At 42.3% G+C, this 6477-nt stretch overlaps 1 long non-coding RNA gene and 2 other non-coding genes across 3 annotated transcripts; all 3 read left to right on the top strand.

The window, feature by feature from the left end:
* The first annotated feature begins 3184 nt into the window (after positions 1–3184).
* Positions 3185–6457, top strand: LOC134436185 (uncharacterized). Its single transcript, XR_010032172.1, has 10 exons — positions 3185–3659; positions 3873–3992; positions 4178–4246; positions 4438–4508; positions 4696–4771; positions 4955–4995; positions 5362–5418; positions 5606–5645; positions 6006–6066; positions 6249–6457. It is a non-coding gene; the product is annotated as an uncharacterized LOC134436185 (long non-coding RNA).
* On the top strand, positions 5220–5285 carry LOC134436879 (small nucleolar RNA SNORD52). Its single transcript, XR_010032292.1, has one exon. It is a non-coding gene; the product is annotated as a small nucleolar RNA SNORD52 (small nucleolar RNA).
* LOC134436878 (small nucleolar RNA SNORD52) lies at positions 5867–5932 on the top strand. Its single transcript, XR_010032291.1, has one exon. It is a non-coding gene; the product is annotated as a small nucleolar RNA SNORD52 (small nucleolar RNA).
* Positions 6458–6477: the final 20 nt, after the last annotated feature.

Genomic DNA, 6477 nt, shown 5'->3' with positions numbered 1-6477 from the left:
CACACACACACAGAGTCTATCTCTCTTTTTCTCTTCACACACAAACACAAATGCACACAATTCTCTAGTGAAGTCACAATGAGAGGGCATGAGCAATGTAAAATCAGTTCTTCGGCTGTTGAAAATAAAAGCTTTAGAATCAGTTTCAGCATTAATTGCATTTGTTCAGAATTGTTCTACACCCATGAATCAATTGAGTGTGGCTGATCCTCTGGGAAAGTCTTGGCCAAATGGTGTGCATATTTTGATGTAGGTTGTAGGGTCATATCCCATTCCCATCCATGACTGAAGTGTCTCTGTGGTCTGTAACCAATTCTCCTAACAAAGTTGAAAGTGTCAGCTAAGTGTAGTGTTACATAATGGAAGACCCTCGGTCAGGGCTCTAAATTAACTTTTTTTTCATCACCAGCGAGTGGCTAGTAGATGTTTTCACGCATGAGTCAAAGCTATTAAGTTGGTCTTTTCTACCAGCCAAACTGATATTTCACCAGTATGTGGCCGGTTGGCTGGTGTACATTTCAAGCCCTGCATTCTTTTCTCTTTTCCCTCCCCCTCGGCTCCTTGTCTCCTTTCTCTCCCACTCGCACAGTATAGTTGGATAAGCCATATTTCACTGCATGTTATAGCCTTTTTTGTCTTGTGTGCCCCCTAAACCTTTTTGTCATACTGCAAGTACCACCTCACCATTGCTCCTCCGACCAATTCCTCGACCACAATGTGACAAAGCCTCATACATTTATTTTCATCAGATTTTTTCATGTGCACCCTGCAGTGTGCTCACGTACCCCTTGTGGTCTTATAGTATTTCTATGCATTTGATGTAAATTCCTTGTATGCTCTCAGGTCAGCGCAGTACCAGGCCATCATCCTGGAGGCCACCACCGCTAAGCAGAACCAGCAGGTGTCACAGCCCGAGGCCAGCCCTGCAGCAGTGGTCCCCGACCCCAAGATACCTGCTATCGAACCCACACCCACATCCGCCCAACAACCAGAGGGCGCAGACCCTCAGGCTGACACACACACACACACACACACACACACACACACACACACACACACACACACACACACACACACACACACACACACACACACACACACAGTGTTCGAATTATCCACCGGGCTTCGGGGGGGTCGGACTTTTTGCGGACCAAATGATGACGTCCCCCCCCCCCCAAAAAAAAAAAAAAACAGGCGAGATACCTTTTTTCTTGGAGTGGTAATATACTGTACAAAATGTAATACAACAACAGAACTTTTATGTGACGTGATGTGCAAAACAACAACAACAATAGGCTATGCTATTTGCAAACTGCCTGCTAGAGCTCATCATAGGCTATGAATCAAGTGAACACGTTTGCGGGAAGATCACATCAAAGCACGCGTCTCAGTAGCCTAGGAATTTCCAGATTGAGCTGTTTTGGAGGAACATCTGCGAGTAAAAGTGGATATTGGACAGGGTTTTCATGTAGATTTGTGGCCATAGAAATAGGCCTAAGTAGAAAATAGTTTAGACTGGCAATGGTTTAGATGTAATGCCACCAAGCGGAGTTTGAGAATGTTTGAAGTGGAAATCATCTGTCACTGGTAACACTGCCTATGCGCTGCGCGCAGTGAACTCTATTCGGCAACACCGTCAGGTTCCACAATCCAGAGCGAGCACGACACCGGAGAAAACTGATGCTCTGATTCAACCACCTAGTAGCCAAAGTTTCTCTCATACACACGTGTTGCTGCAACAAAAACGTCTCCAATTTACAGTTGGCAACAACAAGCACAGACGCACAACCAACTCACTCAATGCTGAACAAAAAAAAACCGAGCCAACTTCAAAACAGCTATATGTGGCTTTCCAAAAGCAAACTAGCAACTAACATTATGTAGTGAGTGACCACGGAAACACAACCAAGAACTTCGCGTCAAACAGAAAAGTGAACCCAATGACATACAGAATCAAGCTGTAAATGATCAGAATTACAACAATTCCACATAGAGCTAGCTTGTAATGTGTGCGCTTTTCTTGAGATTGAAAAGTGCTATCAGATGCTAGTAGCCAGTCATGGAAAATAGCCTACTGCTAGATGCTACATGACATGGCCTCTAACACAGTCAAAATAGTAATTACTCATATATTTGTCACGGCGGACAAAATGTAAAAATTACATTTTCCTACCTTTCTGCTGCTATCCATTTGCCTCGCTAGACAGCTTGCTTGCTATCCATTTGCTTCTCTAGACAGCTTGCTTGACACAGCTATCCTTCTTGGTTTGTGGAGTCTCACTATTCATTTGCGCATTCTTACTTAGTAAAATTATAATATTCCAATTATGCTTTAAATACACGATGAGCCTCGTCCTTTATTTTCTGTCATCAAGTACGCTACGTGTAGATTATTAGAGCAGTCCACCTCTTTCACTGAGACCCCTTGTGCATGTTGACTTTGATGGAATTCTGATGTGGGCTATCGTTTTTTTTCTCTCGTGGGGGAAAGGGAATTGGCGGTCACCTGTCTTGAGTGTTAGTAAGTTCGGTTCTTTAAAGTTGAAATCATATTAGTTTCATGTATATTTCTTTCACAAATCACGGGGATCCTTCACCTTGACTCCCCTCGCTCGCAGCTGTAACACATGACTTCACCGTGCACCAGAACCAACCCTGCCTATCAGTGGGTGCTGCCGAATGTTTTGACAACTCAAACTGCGAGGATGTGAAACGTCCGCTGGTGGTACAGTCCATTGAAGGGGTGTTCCAAAAACTCATGTTATTTGGTTATTCATAGTACACGTTCAAAATTACTAAGCAACAGGACATTTTTAACATCTGATTTTTAACAATAACTCAATGTTTCCAGTACCCCCCAAAAGTGTAATTTAGTCCCATTTGGGGGGTATCAAGTCCCAATCGGGGGGGTCAAACCCCCCCGGTACCCCCCGTAATTCGAACACTGCACACACACCAATATTTGCCAGCATTTATAAGAGAGTAATCTCAATAATTACATCATTGTAACATATTTGAACTGCACACATTTGCACACATTTTAACTGCTTTTCATTTCTTCATTTTAATCTGATCAGTAGGATGAAGGGGCATCCCTTCCATTCCATCCAGGCATAGTGACTGCTACCTAAACTGAGGACCCCTAGCGCCAGGCTTTCCTCAGGTCATATAAAAAGCTCAGAAAAAAGTTATTCCATCTCATCGGCGGGTTAGTGGAATCGTCTCGTCCGGCCTAAACTTTATTTGGTCAATTCGGTGTCTGTTATCAGGTGTTTTTATTTCGAGATAACGTAGAAAACAGCACTGCAATGAAGCAGTCATTATTTAGCATATTTAGTTCAAAAAGTTGTAGATTCTTCACTGAGAAATGCCTTCCTCAACCGCTGACTGACCGATGAGTAAGATGTGGCAAATATTGGATGTGTCGGTAAAGGCGAATTTGCGATTTCTTTAAGCCGTTTTTTCTTCTTACGTCCAAGTACTGAAATGGGCACTCGAAATGCGAGGAACATGTCGATGTATTGTCATAAAAAGGATGCACGTGTGTGCCATGCGGTGAGCTACCACAGCATGCTCGAGCTAACGTCGCCTAGCGGGCCTGGTAGCTTAGCAATGTTGAGGAAGGAAGCAACATGGATTCAAAGATCCCAGTTCTCAAAGTAAGGCAACCACATTTCAAATGTTTTGCATCTGATATTGCTTTAGGTGTTATGATGAAGCTTTTCAGACTAGAGTCTCTGAAGAACCTTGATGCCTTTTCACAGTGCACTGAACACCATTGACCCGTTGTCTATGGGGAGAATGTCAGTGCATAGGCCTATGCAGTGCACACGTCTTATTCTCTCGTATCATGTGTTCTTCTCCTCACACAGGACATGTCCCCTTTGAATGGGCAGATGCACGAGCCACGTTCTCCCATTTCTCAGTGTGACATGTCATCTCTGCCTTCATGTCCTGAAGTTGAAGAACTGTGCTGAAGGACCTGCAATGAGGTGAAAATCACCCCCATTTTTTGTTAGCCATATTTGAGTTATGTGTCATGATGATTTTCGCAGACTAGAGTCTCTGATTGACAGTGATGCTCTTTCACAGTGCACTGAACACCAAAGGTGCCGGGCGTGCATAGAAACCGCTTTAAGAATATTGTAGTTAATGTTGGCCTTTGTGTATCCTCCAGACCCAGTTGGCTTGGCACCGGGCCCTTCCGTTCCAGTTCATCACCATCTGATAAAGGTTTCCTTTTGAGGTGAGCTCTTAGTTTCCACATTGTTTTTGTTTTATATCCATTTGTGTCATGATGATTTTTCGCAGACTAGAGTCTCTGATATCAAGCTGATGGTCTTTCACAGTGCACTGAACACTAAAACAGTCAAATGTTCAATAGAGCAAGTGCCTTAGGGTATTGTAGCTAATGTCATTTTTTTAATGCACCCTCAGGACCCTGTTGATTTGGCAGCTAGACCTGAATTTCTGGAAGTGTAAGGCTGATCATGCATTCCTTTTTTTGGGTGAGTTACCAGCATTTTTATTCATCAATATGATGTGTGTCATGATGATTTTTTGCAGACTAGAGTCTCTGACTTACAGTGATGCTCTTTCACAGTGCACTGAACACCAAATTAGCCAAGAGTTACTGTACATAGAATAGGCTATAAGAAAGTATCTAATGTTTGTGTTTACTGCATGCGCCCTCAGGTTTCTGATGACTTGGCATCCGGCCCTTCGTTCCCTGAAGTGAAATGATCAAAAGAAGTTTCTGGTGCAATGTGATGTACGTACTTTTCGAAGCTGGCAGCAACAATGCCTTTGTCTATGATGATTGCGTTAATTGGTTCAACTGAATGTATATGTTGTCTTCTCGCAGCGCACTGAGATCCGGTTCGTGTAATTGCTATGAAACCTGCTGTTGTGCAGTTTTACTAATTTTAGTTCTGTTTGGTTGATGTTCACACAGGGTTGATCAGAAGAGGCTGGTCGTAATGGGACATGTGGGAGGTGCGTATCCTATATTGCTATTGATGGCAACCTGACTTAAAAGCTGAAACTCAGTATCATTTGTTTTTAGCCACTTCAAAAATCTGTCTAACTTTAGACATTTAAGAATTGGTTAGTAAATTCACCTGTACCAGTAGAACCAGGTGGTTTGACATGTGATTCAGGAGGGGTTTTAGCTTCTATGTTCATGTTGCCTAGCACTGCCTTGAGCAGTCATAACAATGTGTCATGATGATTTTTGCAGACTAGAGTCTCTGACTTACTCTGATGTCCTTTCACTGCACTGAACACCTGTCAAATATTCTTGCCCACCTTGTCTTAGACTTAGCAGAAATGAATAATAATGTGCATATTTTTCTTGTCTAGGTTGACTTATGTCGGTGTGACAACTGATCAAGACTCAACATGGAACAGCATGCTGAGGTATGCATACTGCTTAAAATTTTACATTGCAATACTACTCGTCTGATTGCGTTAATTGGTTCAACTGAATGTACATGTTGTCTTCTCGCAGCGCAATGAGATCCGGTTCATTGTGTAATTGTTATGAAACCTGCTGTCATGCAGTTTTACTAATTGTAGTTCTGCTGTTTTGTTGATGTTCACACAGGTTTGATCAGAAGAGGTGGTCATAATGGGACGTTTGGGAGGTGCGTATCCTATATTTTGATGGCAACCTGACTTAGAAGCTGAAATCCAGTATCATTTTGTTTTTAGCCATTTCCAAAATCTGTCTAACTTCAGACATTTAAGAATTGGTTAGTAAATTCGCCTGTACCAGTAGAACCAGGTGGTTTGAAATGTGATTCTGGAGTTTATTTAGCTTCTAAATTCATGTTGCCTAGCACTGCCTTGAGCAGTCATAACAATGTGTCATGATGATTTTTGCAGACTAGAGTCTCTGACTTACTCTGATGTCCTTTCACTGCACTGAACACTTATCAAATATTCTTGTCCACCTTGTCTTAGACTGAACAGAAATAAATAATGTGCATACTTTTCTTGTCTAGGTTGACTTATGTCGGTGTGACATAACTGATCAAGACTCTCAACATGGAACAGCGTGCTGAGGTATGCATACTGAAAAATTGACATTGCAATACTACTTGTCTGTGATGATTGCGTTATTCGGTTCTACTGAATTCCAATGAAGTTTTTCTCGCAGCGCACTGAGATATGCCTTCATGGATTAACAGAACAATAATGCTGTCACCTGAGTGTTGCTGAGTCTCCTTTTTTCTCCCTCTTTGAAGAATCTGGCTTTGTCTAGTGAATGGATGGGATGCTCATCCTGTCCTTGGCTTTCCTCCTGGGACAAACCTCAACATCGCCTCCAAGAAACATGGCTTGTTTGAGCTCTAATGGAGCATGTTTTAAACTGTTGTGTTGACAATCCATCATGTCTTGTCTTGAAACATGAAGTTGCAAATCACTTGAAACAATAAATTAAACCAAAAAATCACTTGTATTCTTTTATCTGTG

Source organism: Engraulis encrasicolus, chromosome 20 (genome assembly GCF_034702125.1).
Source record: "Engraulis encrasicolus isolate BLACKSEA-1 chromosome 20, IST_EnEncr_1.0, whole genome shotgun sequence".
Taxonomy (NCBI): Eukaryota; Metazoa; Chordata; class Actinopteri; order Clupeiformes; family Engraulidae; genus Engraulis; species Engraulis encrasicolus.
The sequence above is the reverse complement of the archived record's forward strand: the minus strand, read 5'-3'. Positions and strand labels throughout refer to the sequence as shown.